This window comes from Anabrus simplex, chromosome 13 (assembly GCF_040414725.1).
Source record: "Anabrus simplex isolate iqAnaSimp1 chromosome 13, ASM4041472v1, whole genome shotgun sequence".
NCBI classification, from domain to species: domain Eukaryota; kingdom Metazoa; phylum Arthropoda; class Insecta; order Orthoptera; family Tettigoniidae; genus Anabrus; species Anabrus simplex.
The window spans coordinates 72,393,198-72,413,536 of record NC_090277.1 but is presented as its reverse complement, the minus strand read 5'-3'; the positions used below and the strand labels follow the sequence as shown (position 1 = coordinate 72,413,536).

General features: G+C 42.9%; 1 protein-coding gene and 1 non-coding gene across 2 annotated transcripts in view; one reads left to right on the top strand and one right to left on the bottom strand.

Moving 5' to 3' along the window:
* Positions 1–20,339, bottom strand: part of LOC136885078 (heat shock protein 68) — a 92,194-nt gene that overhangs the window by 51,316 nt on the left and 20,539 nt on the right. The window lies entirely within an intron of this gene.
* TRNAV-CAC (transfer RNA valine (anticodon CAC)) lies at positions 19,702–19,773 on the top strand. The gene has a single exon. It is a non-coding gene; the product is annotated as a tRNA-Val (tRNA).

Genomic DNA, 20,339 nt, shown 5'->3' with positions numbered 1-20,339 from the left:
CAGTGACCGAAAAATCAGGATATATACATCCGGTAAAATACTCAGTGACAATTTAGAAGTGTGTTCCTCAATTTGCGATGAATATTCCGAGACCAAAACACATGCATAGGTGGTTAATTTGTCAACAGTAAAGATGGAATATTTATTACCTTATTTTATTATAGTTAATGATCCTATTCCCAAAAGAAAAACACGGCAAAAGTCGAACTTCAAAGTTTGAAGTTGGAATTTATATTAAACAATTATCAATATCAATTCCATGCTCTCATTTCGGGTACCCATATACTGTAAAACTTTCTCTGAGCCGCAGGTTATAGTACCACAACTACTCTCATGTAGCAATGTTTGCATAAGTTGTAGGGGTACATTCCTTATTTCTAAGTCTTGTGGGATAATTTAAAGAGGCAAACTGCTGATATCGTGACCAAAGGCACTGAACTTGCAGTTTTACCTGGAATCCGGGCCATCAGAAAGTGAATATTTATTTTAAAACTTACACGTGCATTGGTGAGGATTAAAACCACGGCCGCCTTGGTAAGGAGCCAAGAAGGAAATGCAGAGGAGTATTTCTTCTTTCTTAATCTGTTTTCCGTCCAGGGTTCGTTTTTCCCACCTCTACCGTCTCAAGGATAGAGTCCCGGAGCGTGAGAACTGGGAAGGTGGACCAGTACCTCGCCCAGGCCACCTTACCTGTTATGCAAAACAGGGGCTGTGTGGGGAGATGGGAAGATAAGGAGGGATAGACAAGGAAGAGGTATGGAAGAGGCCGTGGCCTTTAGTTAGGTACTATCCCGGCATTTGCCTGCAGGAGAAGTGTTAAACGCCGCGGTGAGTGGCTCAGACGGTTGAGGCACTGGCGTCTTGACTTCAACGTGGCAGGTTCGATCCTGGCTCAGTCCGGTGGTATTTGAAGGTGCTCAGCCTCGTGTGGGTAGGTTTACTGGCACTACTGGCACGTAAAACAACTCCTGAGCGACTAAATTCCGGCACCTCGGCGTCTTCGAAAACCGTAAAAGTAGTTAATGGGACGTACAGCAAATATTATTATTATTATTATTATTATTATTATTATTATTATTATTATTATTATTATTATTATTATTATTATTATTATTATTATTATAAGTTGGAAACCGCGGAAAAACACTTCTGGATTGCTGAGGAGGGAATTTAACCCTCCTATACTCAGTTGACCTACGGAAGCTGGTGGACCCCGTTCCAACACTCGTGCCACTTTTCATATTTCGTGGCAGAGCCGGAAATTGAACCCGGGCCTTCGGGGATGGTAGCTAATCACACTAACCACTACACCACAGAGGCGGAGCACTGTTCCTTCCTAGCAAATTAAAACAGCGAATACCTCGATTTTCGTCTTCAAGAAATAACACGCGAGTATAATACTTTTCATGAATAATTACTACTAGTCTGTTGCCGTATCGCTTCCTAGCTATGGGATCAGTCTCCTTATAGACTAAATGTTTTGAACTATGGATTCATCCCAGGCACTCTGAAAGTTGTTATGAAAAAAATGATTTTGCCTCCCAGTGTTATAAAGTAAAGTGCTGCCTTTTCCTTTCTTGCTGGGGAAGAAGAAATCGCTGTCACCTCGCTGACAGCACGTCTCTGGTACAGAGTACATGGAGTGAAGAAATTCTTCATTTGTGCGGAAAAAGAAGATAAGTCTCTATAGAAAACTTGAGTGCACTCTACTGAATAGAGCACTAAAGAATATAAGCAAGAAATTGCCTTACGTTTTCTCAACTTTTCTTTAATTCAGTTAGCGTACGGCATTATACATCACTTGCGCATATTACTATCGGCGTAGTGCCTACTTCTCGTGTGGGAAGGATCGGCTAATGCACACCACGTGGATGTTTCCCGTATTATCACAGGATCCCTTAACCGACACGTGTTCACAACCCTAGTGATCCACAGTACTCTAAGTGCGACCACCGCCTTCAGTAGATTTGAAGTTCCTCAAGGATTGCAAGAAACGATTTATGGTTTGCATTTATTTGACAGTTGGTTCAATGATGAATTCCCTAATTCAGTACACTTTCTGGAATACAGGACGTACTGAAATATTCGGGTTTAATCGGAATGCGGTCTGTACGTCTGATGGTCGATAGTTTATACGTGGAGGGGAGATATAGTAGCTCACCTGCTAGCCATGATCGTTAAGGCGTCGGGTCTGACACAGTGGTTAGTTGGCAGGGTAGGAGAAGTGGTGCTGAAATCCTGGATCCAGTTCCAAACCTTTCCGTATTACTCATATGGAATGATGGCATTTGTCGTTGTTAAAGGTTATTCGTCCGTCGGATGGGGAAGTTAAACCTTGAGCCGATCTCGTGGTGCTAATCGACAAGGGTAAGAGTTGTGCCGGCATTGGGTTTCACCCTCTCCCTTCCTTCTATCACGTCAATCATTTGATCTCATTAACTCCTCTGGTGAAGCTGACGTCAGGGAGGGCATCCGGTCGTAGAAACTCGCAACGAAGATTCATGTCACTACATATCCGACTCCATAGAAAAACGGGACGAGAATTCGACATACCTTGAGGGGATATTTCGTATTAAATTAGAGTTAAAGTCTCGTACTATTTTAATAACAACAATAATGTTATTTGTTTTACGTCCCACTAACTACTTTTACGGTCTTCGGAGACGCCGAAGTGCCTGAATTTAGTCCCGCAGGAGTTCTTTTACGTGCCAGTAAATCTACCGACACGAGGCTGCCGTATTTGAGCACCTTCAAATACCACCGGACTGAGCCAGGATCGAACCTGCCAAGTTGGGGTTAGAAGGCCAGAGCCTTAACCGTCTGAGCCACTCAGCCGGGCTCGTACTATTTTATTGGCCAACTAATCATTAGAAGGTCGATGATGTATGTTATTCCTTCACAGCAAAATTACTGTAACGTAAAATTCTCTTGTAGACAAAGTCACTCTGAAAACCGTAAACGTAGTTACTGGGACGTAAAAACCTATAATATTATTTTTATTGACAAAGTCGTGCACGATTCCCTTCAGCATTAATCGCCAACTACCGGAGAGAGAACTCATTCTACACAAACAAGTGCGATGTGCCATATTTCAACATATGCTCTACAGTGTTATGTATGTCACGGAAGTGTAACCATAGCAACCGTGCAGGCTATGATGTAATGTATGTCACGGAAGTGTAACCATAGCAACCATGCAGGCTGTGTTGTAATGTATTGTTACCTAGCAACCGTGCAGGCTATGTACCACGACTGGTGGTCATCTGAAATACCACCCGTTAATGGATGGCCATGACCGACAGACGTAAGATGTAGTTATGATCATTTGATTTTCCATTTGTAAATGTGACACTATTTTAGGATGTATTATCCCCGATCGGAATATTCATCGCATTTTTGGTAGCATGTTGTATGTGCAACATCAGCCCTGCTCATTGAACACGTTTTCCAATGCTAAATGTCGATTATTTAGGCCATTATTTGTTAAGAAAGAAGATAAAAGTTTGTTTTAGTTTCATGTCACCTGGTCGATCTGAAAAAGCTATTCACGTTCGTAGATAGTGATATAAGAATATTTCCAGCGCCACTTAGATCCTCGCGTCCTCCCTAGAGCGAGGTGAATGTTATTTAGTTCCATTAACGGGCGACAAGGTGCTCCACTCGGGTGGCCAATAAATCTCCAGAACTTGTCATCTAGCAGATCTTGACATGTCTTCGAGAACCACTCCTCTTTCTCCTTCCAGTGTCTTTTTTCTTCTTTTTCTATCCCTTCCCTCAATTTCCGAGAAAAGGAGCAAGAGCGGCGAAGTGTTGAGACTGAGAGAAGTAATGTGAGCGGAGAACTTTGACCTCAGACAGGAATCAAAGAGTCGTTCCATCTGTAAATAATAAGAGAGGAGACGGAAATTGAAGAGAAGGAAAAACACAATTGATGAGCTCCGTCTTCAGGAATGCATTCTCGTACTTCCATTTCACATTCTAAAATTATACTTTAAACACGATTTGTTCTCGTTCATTTTAACAAAGATGAGTCTGAGCCCGTTTAATTGTTCAACAATACGCAATGTGTATGGAAGATATTTATTTATTTATTTATTTATTTATTTATTTATTTATTTATTTATTTATTTATTTATTTATTTATTTATTTATTTATTTATTTATTTATTTTATTATGCCTATTAGCGCAACGAGTGTCTGAGGACGTGTTCGGTTCGCCTTGGGCCACCTGCTAGTCTGCGTGTAGGATGATGACCAGGTCTCGGAAATTGAAGACGTATACATTGCGTAAAAGAGACTTGTAAAACGACCTAAACATATAAAAAAACTAAAAACTGGCAAAGAGGACGTAAAAAATGCGATCGAAATTCATATATAATATGATGTTTTAAAGTGCAAAATTCTGACCGTATGCAACATGCAGTTGAAAAATATATTGTACGAGGAAAAATGGATTTCAAAGAGCATGAGGTTGTTCTGAGGGGTGCCTAGTCCTTAGGAGAAGGTACACAGAGGGAGGATCGCAAGGCGAAATAATAGGTATTATAACTTTCTTCCATTTATTCAATCTATGAAAAGTTATCTTTTTATATCGCTGAATTGTAGTGATCATAGACATTTATTGGAAAATATACCCCAATTCCAACAACAAAATATCGAAAAATTTATATTGATTGTATAAAATCCAACTGAATAATGTTCTTTTCAATTAGTTATGTCCCCCATGACTTTCTTGGTGTAAATAATAATAAAGCCCGGTGTAAGTAAGTAAAATATCCTAAAGTCCTTTCTATTAGCACTTGTGATTTCAGAGTGTATTTTCTACGTAAATTAAATAACGTAAATTTTATGATTTCTCCTTGTGAACACACCAAACTATTTATACTCTAATACAAAACACTTGAAATTAAATCCGATCTTCTGGTAGAAAGTTCTGAGTATTGTCCTATTTTACATACACTTTACGCGAATATTTCAAATTAAGAGTTTATGGTACGCTTTCACTATGAATGAAGCACTGGTCCGCTGCTTATATTCCGTGAGGCCAAGGTTACTCGCCACGCCACGCTTATATCTCTTGAACGCCTTGATGGAATTTATTGAGATTGGCATAATGTTTTCCTTCAGAACACGAGCTACTCAAAGAGGTATGTCTCATTTCTGTATCTTCATCGGTTAAAAAGTTAGACATTTTTCCAGTACATTCGAGAGAAAGGCATACAACATGTGGCACTGACGTCACCCGCATGTTCATCGCTCGTGCCACGAGGAACTTCGTATCGAGCTCACATATTACTGCCGTCCTTTTCAAAATATTCCGGCAATTTTAAAATAATGTACCTGGCCAAAACAGTTCCTGGTACAATATATTCAAACACTTCTTCTTTCAGACATTATGTATTTACGGATTAATATAAATTTAAAAACGAATTCCGTGTTTGTTAAAAGAAACTTGCAGAATTTAGAGTGATTTTTTTTCACTGAGAATGAATTCAGAGAACCCGCAGTGGACATCCTGTAGAAAGAAATTGAAATTAGAACTAGAATCATATTTGCCGTAACCACACTCGGGTTACAAAAATTGGAATTCGGAAACGTCACCTCAGTTGGCTTTGCAGTATATCACAACAGTCATCTAGCACGTTGGGAAACATCGAGAAACTTCTCTGCGCATCAAGGGATGTTAAGGGTTCGTACTTGAAGGAAGTGGGATCTTCCTCTTCAAGAACACTCACATCAAAAACTTCTCCTTTCAATATTTCCCTTATCATACACAAAATTTGATACCCCAGCTTTTTTCAAGCATAGTTTCATTTTAAATTTCATTTCATTCCATTTTCACGTCCTCTTACTACAGGAAGGATGTTTGAGAGGTGATGGAAGAACTGACGATGATTCGAATTGAGAATGGGCAGTACAAATGTCGCCAAAAGGAGGTGAGGTTGTGAAAGAAGCCGTTAAGATCTAAGAAAAGGGCTAAAAAGTATCTACAAGCAAAAAAACCGCTGAAAAGGTAAAAAGGGCAAATAAAACTCTCCATTTTCTGGCCTACAATGACCCAGAATGAACATATAATATGTTAGGCCTCGTCTTGCACACTCGAGAATAAAAGGATTTTCCTCAACTTCCGAGTCCTGATGATGGTGATGATGATGAGAGAGGAAGAGAGTGAAACTCGGTATCCCCACATAGCTTACTCGTATCCAACAGTCAAAGGGGTCTGTTCAAGACTTAACGTCACCATCCGACGGACGAATCACCATCAACAGCATCATATGTCCTCACTCCACATCAGCACTGCTGAGAAGGTTGGAATCTAATTCAGACTTTTGGCACGCAATCTAGTGATTCTAAATACTAGGCCTATACCACCACTTCTCCTACGCTGCCGGCCAACATTCTGATGGTGAAATGTCTCTCCAATAACGGGAAGTGGTTACTGGTGGTGGTGATTATTGTTGTAAGAGGAAGTACAAATAGGCAACCATCATCTATATAACACTAATCAGAGAGAAAAATATGGAAGGGCCACACAGGGCGTGAAAATACGAAATGGTTAGAATTTCTAAGGAAACGGACGTGACCTTAATGAAGGTAAGGCTCAGGATTTGCCAGGTAAAAATAGGAAACCACGGAGAACCATATTATTATTACTGTTATTCTTTCTTTCTTTCTTTCTTTCTTAATCCGTTTACCTTCCAGGGTTGGTGTTTCCCTCGTACTCAGCGAGGGATCCCACCTCTACCGTCTCAAGGGCAGTGTCCTGGAGCGTAAGACTTTGGGTCGGGGTATACAACTGGCAAGGAGGACCAGTACCTAGCCCAGGCGGCCTCACATGCTATTCTGAACAGGGGCCTCGAGGAGGCCTGGAGGAGAAGTAGGAAACCACGGAAAACCACTTCGAGGATGGCTGAGCTGGGAATCGAATTCCCTTCTACTCATTTGACCTTCCGAGGCTGAGTGGACTCCGCTCCAGCCCTTGTACCACTTTTCAAATTTCGTGCCAGAGTCGAGAATCGAACCCGGGCCTCTACGAATGGCAATTAATTACCGTAAACCACTACACCACAGAGGCGATTATTATTATTATTATTATTATTATTATTATTATTATTAGTATTCGAGGAGTGGGACGTATTCCCCACCACGTCGCTGTCAGGCAGAGTATTTACGAGTTCGTGTTGTGCTATAAATCCCCGGCTCCACAGCTAACACAGTCGATGCTGGAGATACGCGGCCCATTACCGGGCGATAAGCCGCTACTTGCTGTAATACACTTGTTTAGAGCTGACTTCTTCTCCACCTCTCTTTATGTCGGCAGATACACTATTATCTCCGCGTAACGGCTCGTCGAGCAGAGCGCTCTGGTGTTAACTCTGATTAGTGACTGTTCTTCATGCCCAACCACTTATTGCGCTTTACAACCCGCGTACATCGGACCACTTCCAGTCCAGTTCAAACAACCATAATGCAGACAGGATGACTTTGGCGATGATGTTACTTTCATTTCGTTTATAAGGCTTAAAGAATCTGATCGACTTGTCTTATTCGAGAGTCTCCTGTCCGACTCGTTGGCGTACTGGCCTTCTGTTCAGAGGGTCCAGGGTTCGATTCCCGGCCGGGTCGGGGATTTTAACCTTAATTGGTTAATTCCAATGGCTCGGGGGCTGGGTGTGTGTGGCGTATTCAACATTAGAAATCATCCTAGGTAGGGCCCTCATCTTCACAGACATGCAGGTCGCCTAATAGGCCGTCTACTAGAAAAAGACCTGCACCAGGCTTCTCCGGAGGCCATACGCAATTAAATTAAACAGAGTCTCTTGGTTGGTTTTTCCCTCGGACTTAGCCAAAGATCCCATCTCTACCGCTTCAAGGGCGTCCTGCAGTGGGAGACTTAGGGTCAGAGAATGAGGACCAGTACCTCGCCCAGGCGGCTTCACCAACTATGCTGAACAGGGGCCTTGTGTTGGGATGGGAAAATTGGAATGGATATACAAGGAAGAGGAAAGAAGCGGCCGTCTCCTCAAGTTAGGTACCATCCCGGCATTTGCCTGGAGAAAAAGTGGGAAACCACGGAAAACCACTTCGAGAATGGCCGAGGTGTGAATCGAACCTCCTCTACTCAGATGACCTCTGAAGGCTGAGTGGACTCCGTTCAAGAACTCGTACCACTTGTCAAATTTCGTGGCATAGCCGGGAATCGAAACCGGGCCTACGGGGTTGGCAGCTAATCGCATTAACCACTACACCACAGAGGCGAACTTATTATTATTATTATTATTATTATTATTATTATTATTATTATTATTATTATTATTATTATTATTATTATTATTATTATTATTATTATTATTATTATTATTATTATTATTATTCCTATATTCTTGGGGTCGACACTTCGTGTGGATTTGGCGCAGTTCCATGAGCGGGTGCTCTTGCTGACGGCAGACCTATGTAATGTGATGTAATCACAATTGCGCGCTGCTGTGATGACTAGTAGTGTGATGTGTCGTGTGTAGATGAAGGTGCGTATCGGGTCCGGGACTCGAACCCCAGCTCTTCTGAATCGAATGCTTCTACGCTGTTCATTCAGCCAACGTTTCGGACGGCCTATAAGAATAAACAGTTCTAGTAATTTCTAACTAATCTTAAAGTGCTAAAAAATTAAAAATCCATTATTTTCAGATTATTGTTCCGGCGATCTATTTATTTTTCCCTCCTGCAAGTCTTATAATAGTCGTAAATAAAAATATAGTCCTTTCACAGTCCTTTCTCATTATTCAGACAATACAATGAGAACACCTCAGACACTGAACACGCCCCATAATTCATTCAAAGGGAAATGCGCGTGTAAATACAGTACGATAGACTGTCACTGGACCAAACACTCTATCATAACCGACAGCAAGAATTTATGGCCAGGACGTATAACTTTATGCTCTGCTGTATCAGTGAACCTAAAATCTGAATGTTACAAACAAGGTTATAAGAATTAATCCTCATTTGCTGTTGGTAGTAGTACGTAATGGAGTGTAAGCAGCTAAACACAGGCTAGACTTGAGATAACACGGCCATTCGTTTTTACGGTAACGTGTTATGGAGTGGCTTACGGCCTTCGTAACGCTCCGACAGATGGCAGGCAGCTCGTTATCGCGAGACTTGAGCTCCGTTACAGCCTCTCGTGATCAGTGTTTATGCTTCAGTTATGCAGTAAAATATGACTACTACACCCCATTTGTCTTCACAGCACGTACTACTGTGACTGGTCTATTATTATTATTATTATTATTATTATTATTATTATTATTATTATTATTATTATTATTATTATTATTATTATTATTATTATTATACAATAGGAAGATATCCCGGCGGCAATGGCTACTTACGGTAGTATGACTATGAAGCAATAACTACAAAAATACAACAAATGATTCCATGAAAACAAAACATTACACGAAATTATATTGAAACAAGAGCTGTCCAGACAACGAAAGAAAGATAAGGAGGAAGCACATCAAGAGAATGGCTGCCTCTGTGGTTTAGTGGTTAGTGCGATTACCTGCGACCCCCGGAGGCCCGGGTTCGATTCCCGACTCTGGCACGAAATTTGAAAAGCGGTACGAGGGCTGGAACGGGATCCACTCTGCCTCGGGAGGTCAAGTGGGTAGACGGTGTTCGATTTTTACCTCGTCCATTCTTGAAGTAAGTAGTTTTCCGTGGTTTCCTACTTCTGCCTAACTTAAGGCCACGGCTGCTTCCTTCCCTCATCCTTGTCTATCCCTTCCAATCTTCCCATCCCCCCGCAATGCACCTCTTCAGCATAGCAGGTGGGCACTGTACTGGTCCTCCTTCCCAATTGTATCCACCTCAACCCAAAAGTTTGACGCTCCAGGACACTGCATTTGAGGCGGTAGATGTGGGATCCCTCACCGAGTCCGAGGGAAAATCAATCCCTGGAGGGTAAACGGATTAAGAAAGAAAGAAGGACGGACAGATGAAGGAATAATTAATATGGCGTCACTCCCATAATTCAATAGAAAGACCTATTTAATCGTCACTGCCAAGTAGAGTACAATAACATCTCCTAAACCAATGACAAAGATTTTCTCTCTTGCTCAGAAGGCAAGTGCTCAGCCAGGCTTGTCTCGTTGGAGTTGAGCTGGAACGAGTTCCCCCACTTACCTGTTTGACGAATGGCCAAACCTGGCGTGGAAAAGCTACTTCCAGCCCCTCCGTTATGGGAAGCCTCCCTCTGTTAATATCTCCTTTCGGCACTGGTTACCCTGTCGCGGTCGTCCTAAGACATCCCCAGGTTCATGGCCGCCTGCAAGACTTTCAAGGTGGAATTTGGGAAGAACAACAAGAGGGAATTATTAGGAAAAGGGTAGTCTTGCAAACATCCATGGGGATGGCCAGTCATGCAAATGCTCATTCATGTGGAGTCCCATGTCCACTTCACATCGGGCCCAAATATCCTGTTATTTGCTTATTATCCCAGCGCCGGTTTCGCTTTAGCGATCCTTATCTGGGCTGTTATGGAAAATAAGTATTAATAACGATAAATATAATGTTAGTTGATATTAATAATAATAATAATAATAATAATAATAATAATAATAATAATAATAATAATAATAATAATAATTGTTGGAATGGTTGGCTGTAATTTGTATGAAGTTCGTTATTGCGTATTTGGGGAGCATGATTGAATGCCCTCGTGCCATGGCTGGTGGGATAGTTCCAGTAAATTTATGTTTCAATGACAGGTGGCCGGGTCACCCATTCGGGTACTAGCCATGCCCAATGTTGCTTCACTGTTGAATTTTGTCAGTGTAAGCACCAGAGGGCCCTGTCATTGTTGTGTACGCAACTGTATTCATTGCGTGTGCTAGTTGTTAGTTGCACTGTAATTTTGAACTAATTGTACATTTAACAGGTGTTTAAGCATCGTTAATTGGCAGCATAATGTAGTGCACCGCCTCGTCTCCCGCGACCAGTGTTCCATCTTAGTTGGTGTAATTTTGATGTGAAGGCCGATGTAATTATGATGTGAAGGCCGATAATGAAAGGAAGTGAGGACATACTTGGTTTTCTTACTGTGCTTGGCTGGGGGGGGGGGGAGGGGAGGGAGGGAAGATTGCTGGTTTGGTTCTTCAGGGTCTCGGCTACTCGATCCACCGAGGGGGCCCTGAGTTTCTTGGAGGTGGTTTTGTAGAAGTTCACATCGGGCAATTATTGCAGCGACCTGTTATAACATTAAGGACGGACCGCACATAGAACGTAGAGCCGCACCATTTTTACCTTACAAGGCAAGTTAAGAAATGTCTTAACACCTAAACACCAGGGTTTAGTTTCCACAATCTTCACGTCTGGTGGAGGAGAGCATCACATCTCGACTATTTCACACCTCTGGAAAGAAACTGCCTGTAATATTAACATTCTAAATGCTGGATGTTAGGCCATGAACTCCCGAATGGCCATGCCTCATTTAAAGGAAGGTACAGCTGCTAGGATCAGGGTGGCACAGGTTGAGTAGCGCATAGGTCCGTGCATGGAAACCATCCTCTGCTATCAATTTCTGCTCCCTTCAGAAACGGAATAATCCAATCAAAAATATATCACACTCTCTCTTCTTTAAGAAGTCTGGCTCCTCGGCTAAATGGCAAGAGTGTTAGCGTCCGGGCTCAGGGGTCCCGGGTTCGATTTCCGGCGGGGTCAAAATTTTAACCATCATCGGTTAATTACGCTGGCACGGGGGCTAGGTGTATGTGTCGTCTTCATCATCATTTCATCCTCATCATGACGCGCAAGTCACCTACGGGAAGAAAAGGAAGACCTGCAGCTGGCGAGCCGGACATACGCCATTTCATATCTTAAAGAACAACAACTTGTAGCTGATCTTGGTGTAGGTACTAAGTTGCATATCTCTATACTCAAAAGGCACATTCACTGCTATGGCTCTACAGACCTGATGCGAAACTCGGCACACCGAACGACCATCGCCGCAAGAGGTTTCGGTGAGCATGCTAATACATCTTCGGCTCTGTCATATTTAGATGTCTTGGTCATTTCTGTGGCAACCAGATGATCATTATAGAGACCTATTCGTTTTACTCCACAGATGGAGTTCTATGAAATATTATCATTTTGACAAATGAAATCTGTTGACCATAAGTGTTTTTCTTTTTACAAGTTTCTTTACGTCGCACCGACACAGATAGTTCTTTTGGGACAGGAAAGAGCTAGGAGGGGGAAGCAAGCAGCCGTGTCTTTAATTAACCTACAGCCCAAGCATTTGCGTAATGTGAAAATGGGGAAACCACGGAAAACCATCTTCAGGGCTGCCGACAGTGGGGTTCGAACCCACTATCTCCCGGATCCAAACTGACAGCTGCGTACCTCTAACCGCACGGCCAACTCGCTCTGTCCATGAATGTTTGTGACATTTCATAGTTGTTTTCGGTTTAGTTTAGAGTTTATTTTGTTCTATTGCTATTTTGTGCGTTCACTTTCTTTCCAAATTTAAACGGCTGGGCTGATCGACACGAAAATTCTTCAATATTTGGATGATTTAGACAGTGGTAGTGTCAAGTGCCGACTACATCCTGCTCGCTGTGTATAGGACCGTAGAGAACCTCACACGCCGTGGTCCCGGAATTTAGTTCCGCAGGAGTTCTTTTACGTGCCAGTAAATCTACCGACACGAGGCTGACGTATTTGAGCAGCTTCAGAAACCACCGAACTGAGCCAGGCTCGACCTGGGCTCAGAAGGCTAGCGCTCTACCGCCTGAGCTAGTCAGCCCGCCATAGATTTCCTTTTTGCTGACTTGTTCAGATTCTTTCTATTGGTACAAGTGTTTGTAAACAATTTAAATACGGTATTCTGCAGTGCACATAGTGGCAGATTATTTATTGTTCGCCTCTGTGGTGTAGTGGTTAGTGTAATTACCTGCCACCCCCGGAGGCCCGGGTTCGTTTCCGGACTCTACCACGAAAAGTGGTACGAGGACTGGAACGGCGTCCGTTGAGCCTCGGAAGGTCAACTGAACAGAAGAGGTTCGATTCCCACCTCAGCCACCCTCGACGTAATTTTCCGTAGTTCCCCACTTCTCCTACAGGCAAATACTGGGATAGTACCTAAGTTAAGGCCACGGCTGCTTCCTTCTCTCTTCCTTGTCTATCCATTCCTAGGGGCCGATGACCTAGCAACAACCATCATTATTATCCTTATCATTTTTATCTTCCCCCCCCCCCAAAAAATGTCCCTGTTCAGCATAGCAGGTGAGATCGCCTGGACGATGTACTGGTCCTTCTCCCTATTTGTATCCCCGACCTAAAGTCTCACGCTCCAGGACACTGCCCTTCAGGCGGTAGAGGTTGGATCTCTCGCTCAGTCCGAGGGAAAAACCGACCCTGGAGGGTAAAATGTTTATGAAAAAAAGAAAGAACGAAAGAAAGAAATGTTCGATGTATTTAATTAATATCTGCTCCCACCGTGTTGTCCCATCTCGTAGGAAAAATGTGTTCAATAGAGTTTTTGTAAGTTATCACGAGCTGAGGAGCACCCACAACATTACATGTGGTGTAATCTCCACCCCGCGTGGAACTCGTCTCGAAAGAGACTGAGTCATCTCTCAGTTCCTACGTTTGCTTCATATATGGCTCTGAGATAAGAAGTCGATAGTACAAGTGAGCAGAGTGGCGCAGTGGAAGCGTGCTGAGCCCATAACCCAGAGGTCCGCGGATCGAAACCACGTTCTGCTAATTGCTTTGATTCCTAAAGTCATATATCACTAACATCTTTCATTCAAGCTCATTACGTCACTGTTAATATAATGATCTTATCTACAGGGCCTCAGATTTTTCGTGGAACCGAAACTGCAGGGATGTGACTTTTCATTCCAAACATCCCACGTTAAACTAATCTTGAAGTACCAAGGTCAATGACTGCATACTCATGAGTCACATCGTATAGACCTCGCATGGGACAATTTGGTTATCGCTATCATAATAGCAGCCGGCCCCGTGGAGTAGGGATAACGTGCTTGTCTCTTGCTCGAAGGCTCCGGGTTCGATTCCCGGCCATATCAGGGATTTTTACCTGGAGCTGAGGGCTGGTTCAAGGTTCACTCAGCCTACGTGATTACAATTGTGGAGCTAATCGACGGTGGGGTGGCGGCTCCGGTCTAGAAAGCCAAGACTAACGACCGAGAGAATTCGTCGTGCTGACCACACGCCACCTCGTAATCTGCAGGCCTTGAGGTTGAGCAGCGGTCGCTTGGTAGGCCATGGTCCCTTGTATGCCACGAGTACTCTTGTGGTCTACCAGTGGCAGGGCTCCACTCTCGGGCTGGATGTGACGGGCTAGTTCCAGATCCACTGCGGGTCAACAATTGCAGATACATTTGAAGGTGGGATATTTGGTGGTGATGGTGATAATTGCGTTAAGAGAAAGTATAACTAGGCAACCATCCTCTATTAACACTAATCAGAGAGAAAAAATGGAACGGATCCAACACTTCGAAAAATGAAGGTATCAGTGAAAGAGGCAAGGGCCACGAAGGGTGTGAAAATGCCCTCGGAAACCTAATACCATCGGTGTCGGAAAAGAACAAGTGTTGACTGTGGGAGGTCGGATAGGATACCAGGACTCAGGTAAGGGTCCCCTGATCGCCAACCCACGTCCTTAGCTAAGAATCCATGGAGTCGTTCTTGACGCTAGAGCGGGCGTTATGACGGCTTATCTTCCATGTTAGAAGTTAACGCTGCAAATAACCCGACTTGAACAGAGCCTTTACGAGTTCTGACCGGTGTAGGTCAAGTGATTCTGTCCTTCTGCTGTGTAGTAGCAGAGCGTGGTTTCGATCAACGGACCTCTGGGTTATGGTCCCAGCACCCTTCTAATGCGCCAATCTGCTTACTCAGCGTGCCAAGTCTTGTAATAGGCTGCCTTCACACGTACCACTTCCCAACCATAAAACGGTGGTTCTTGAGTCTTTCTGTTGTGGCTACAATCGACCACTCTTAACCACAATTAAGTGGTTATTTGTGGTTGTTTGAAGTTCACATTGGCCACAATCTTTCCAACCACTTTACACCCGTAAAAAGCACGCACGACTGAAATGGATTTCGAAGAGGAAGCATTGATGTGGCTTTTGTTATGTCGACGAAGACGGCGTCATCGAAGTAGAATTTACTGGATTCATCCTATTATAGAAAAGAGGAGAACGGAAGAACACGCCTATGGGGGGATGGTATATCAAAAGTATGTCCGTATCAAAGAAATCACTTTCGTTCCCCATTTTTCACCAGCTCTAGAGCGGGGATGTACAGTATTATCGGCTGGAAACGAAGGGAACGCCTGTGGTCCGAGCTCCAGCGCTGTTACAGCGTTCGGCCACTGTCAGTGACATTTTGTGGGTAATATCGTCCACAGACTGCGACAGTGGTTGAACTTAACTGCAGCGTGTGGTACGTGTGAAGGCACCCATAGACCTCAAATGAGACAACTGGTGTGAGTTCCGTAGAATCGCAGACGTACTGCTAATATTGGAACGTGATTCATTCAGCTCGCACCACTTGATTCTGCGCGCTGGTGAAGTGGGGATATAGGACAGTTCCCTGACCAGGAGAATTATTATTATCTTCACGGTCTCTCTTCCTTTGACGAATCCGTTGGTTTGTTAGGGATACGAGGAACTTTCAGTCACACAAAGAATAAAGAAGGAGCGACCGTGACCGGACCAAGATACACTATTTCAGCATTTGTCTAACACAACATATTCATAAAATGAACTTCAGGAATCAAACCTTTATTCCACCTCGAGTACAGCGGGAACATTGTGTTCGGTTAGCAAGTCCATTTATGGAACAAGTTGTTAATCTTAACTTTATTTATAGAGAACAAACGTCTTATGTTGTATTGAGAAAGAGAAATATCAATCGATAGCTGCAGTCCCTTAAGTGCGGCCAGTATCCAGTAATCGGGAGATAGTGGGTTCGAGCCCCACTGTCGGCAGCCCTGAAAATGGTTTTCCGTGGTTTCCCATTTTCACACCAGGCAAAAGCCGGAGCTCTACCTTAATTAAGGCCACGGCCGTTTCCTTCCCACTCCTAGGCTTTTCCTGTCCCATCGTCGCCATAAGACCTATCTGTGTCGGTGCGACATGATGTTTTAAGGGTCACAGTAATAATGTTTGTTTCTTAAATAATGCGACCTAAAATAGCAAAAAAGAAATATCAATCAATCACTACTGATCTGCATTTAGAGCAATCGCTCAGGTAGCCAATTCCCTATCCATCCGTTATTTTCCAAGCTTTTGCTTAAATGGTTGCAAATAATTTGGAAATCCCTAATTCCTCTTCTTATAAACGAATATTTATCCCAATTTGTAATCTTGAATTCTAACTTCATCTTCAAATTGTGATCTTCCTACTTTTAAAAGCACCGCTCTAACTTATTCGTCTCCTAATGTCATTCCACGCAATGTCTCCACTGACAGCTCGGGACATACCACTTAGGCGAGCAGCTCGTCTCCTTTCCCCCAAGTCTTCCCAGCCTAAACTTCGCAACATTTCCGTAACACTGCTTTTTTGTAGAAAATCACCCAGAAGGAATCGAGCTGCTTTTCTTTAAATATTTTCCAAGTTCTGGAATCAAGTAATCCAGGTGAGGTCTCATACACTGGAACCACATTCTTGTTGGGATCTTACCACAGACTTATATGCCCTCAATCAATCAATCAATCACTACTGATCTGCATTTAGGGCAGTCGCCCAGGTGGCGGATTCCCTATCTGTTGTTTTCCTAGCCTTTTCTTAAATGATCGCAAAGAAATTGGAAAATTATTGAACATTTCCCTTGGTAAGTTATTCCAATCCCTAACTCCCCTTCCTATAAATGAATATAGCCCCAATTTGTCTTCTTGAATTCCAACTTTATCTTCATATTGTGATCTTTCCTACTTTTAAAGACACCGCTCAAACATATTCGTCTACTGATGTCCTCCGACGCCATCTCTCCTCTGACAGCCCGGAACATACCATTTAACCCTCTCCTTTACATCCTTACTACAACCCCTAAATACTCTCATAATCATGTGCAGAGATCTGTACCCTTTATTTACAATCCCAAGTATGGGAGGTACACCCCAACGCCACGCATTTAAATCTTGCGCCTAAAAGAACTCCTCTACGGGAGAAACAGCGAACTTGAAACTACACCTACTTAAACCTTTACTCAGAAGATGTCACTACAGTAATTTGACGTAATTGTGTTATTGTGAATTTTTGCAGTACTCTGTGAATTTCTACTTGTTTTGTTTGCCCTTCATCAGGAAGTTTGGACTTTCTTCAACAGATGTCACTACAAAAGCTATGATCATGCACCCTGGTGCGAAGTGAAGGAACTTTGATTTAAAGAAGTTTTGTATTCATAAGTTTTTTAACTAATTAATGTTCCTTATTTTTGGGTTGGCAATATTTATCTTTTCTTTCCGCCTGGTTTGAATTTAGCCAATCACGAATTTCTGTAATTAATTTTCCGCCTATCACAGGCTTCTTCCTCGATTTTGAGTGTAACTTTTAAATTCACCAATAAAGTGAGAGGGTGTGGCTGGTTTCTTCATGAAAGGTCTCGAACTTTCCCCGAGGGTTTATAAACTGCGGATTTTCACGTCTCTTGGCCAATTGATCGTCATCTAACTTAGTGTGTGTGTCAAGAAGGAGGCGGGCGGCGCCTTTTTCATCAGGCAGCAGTACACCGACAAGGTAATTGCCAATTAATATCTTTATTCCTTGCTAGCTCTGCAGTTTAACCCGAAGGAGAGGTCCGAAACTTTAACTATGTAACCTACTTTTCTGAAAATGTAACTTCTGCCGGCTTATGTAATAACTTCATAATATCTTTAACTGTGAATCGGGGATAAAGGGTGATGTACCCTCTCGAGCTCCCTTTCATATTGGTTTGAGGTGACTACGTTTTGTAACTGGTTTTCTTCCTTTCCGTAAAGTCCTGATTTATTCTTATACGAGTCACCTCCATAGTTTGGTAATAGCTCCTGTTTCATCGGCCTAGTGCCCTTTTGGTTTTAAGAATTCATATTTAGGAGTGCAAGTACACGCCTACATTCAATTTGTGTTTCGGGCCAGTTACTTAACCTGTTCCTTTCCGCTACGGCCCAATAGGTTGGGTACTAGATACCCCTGTTTCAAATTTGTAAGTTGTGCCTTGATGGCAAGTGATTGTAATTTTCTGATATCGCCTTGAATAGGCTTGGAAAACAGAGAGCACGTTAGTTCTTTTTCGAGTGTTGTAAAAGTGCCTCTAGGAGGCTTGATATTGTAAATTACGGAGCTAGTGCTCCATGTATTAGGGGATTTCTGCCCTTGTGTAAAATTGTGATCTTTCGTAAATTTGAGCTAAAAGCTCAGGAATTGTAGAGTGAGGGCTTGAATCCCAAGATCTGTTTATACCACCAATCTTGTCTTTCCTAGACTTGATTATTGCTACTGGTACCTGTTACATTGTTATTTGTTGATTTTTGAAATTCTAAAGAAATATAACCCTTGTTAAAGTTTTAAATCAATTCGTGGCATTGTAGTTACTGTTGTAGACTTAATCACCCCGGCACCTTCTTTCACCTCTGCTGGTCCACAGGTAACCCCGTAACAACCCCAATGAAGATATTTCTTTATATTAACACCTGGGTGCGCTCTTTCCTCCAGATGTTATGTTGATATCACACGCACACAAGCAACAAAACGCAAATCTCTCTTCTTTCCTGGAGTGAAGAACACACGAGAGTAACCCTGTCTGAAGAACTGATAGTAATATTTCTTACCAGTTTGACTCACCACTACAAACTTCACTTATATTTACAAACAAGGTAATCAGTAGAACACACATTAGATATAACAAGCGCCAACTCACAACAACGGAAGATGAAATACCACGATAAGCGACACTAAGGTGGTGGTGATTATTGCTTCAAGAGGAAGTACAACTAAGTAACCATAGGGCAGAAATATACGAAGACGACTATCAAACCATAATTGCCCATTATGGAATATAAAGATCTTTGAAATATATTTAAACATCACTTGCCGATGGAATGATAAATATGTACTGCAAATTTCACAATAACACAGGTTATCTGCACACCTGTAAAACACGCCAAACATTCATACAGTTTACGTAAAATGAAGAAAATTTCGCAGATATGCAGTGGTGCCAATGAAAAAATGAAATGGCGTATGGATTTTAGTGGCGGGAGTGTCCGAAGACATGTTCGGCTCGCCAGGTGCAGGTCTTTTGACTTGACACCCGTAGGCGACCTGCGCGTCGTGTTGAGGATGAAATTATGATGAAGACGACACATACACCCAACCCCCGTGCCAGAGAAATTAACCAATGATGGTTACAATTCCCGACCCTGCCGGGAATCGAACCCGCGTCCCCTTGCACCACACTATTTAGCCATGAAGCCGGACAGAACTTCGTCCCGAGGGAAAGCAGTTAAACTACGAAGATGAAGTGGAAAGGAACGCTCGACGCAAACACGGATAAATATGGCGTAACCTCACGTCTCTCACACACGAACATGACCTGTTCGCCTCCAAGTAAACCAGTCAGCCGTGTCATAGCATAATGTTGCATCATTTGATAGTGAACCATGTTTCTGGAAAGAGACGTTCTGTAGCAGAGTGGCGCAGTGGAAGCGTGCTGGGCCCACAACCCAGAGGTCCGTGGATCGAAACCACGCTCTGCTAAGTGGTAGAGTGTCGGCCTCCGGATCCCAAGATAGCGGGTTCAAACCCGGCAGAGGTAGTCGGATTTTTGAAGGGCGGAAAAAAGTGCAATCGACACTCCATGTCGTACGATGTCGGCATGTAAAAGATCTCTGGTGATACATTTGGTATTTACCCGACAAAATTAATTAAAATCTCAGCCATAGACGCCCAAGAGAGATCCGGTTTACTCTAGGTCCGCTAGATGGCAGACAGAGTAAACCGGAACGTCGAAATTGACGAGCAGACAGCCAGATGGCGTCAAATCGAAATGTCTGCAAACGGTAGCTGAGGCCATACGATTATTATTATTAGTTCACCGTACATCCACTAGTCTCATGAACTGGACTGGTGTAAATTCCAGACGAAATTTCTCGCGTAATATGTTGCGATAATCGTTTTGTAATACAGAATTGTACATAAAATCGTACCATTTTGTAGCTCGAGTGATTTGAGCTAGATTTTTCGCGAGGCAGAACATTCTCGTTGAATCTCCAAGAAACTCACAGGTAAGCCAGGTCGTCTGAGTCACTAGCCCCATCCTGAAA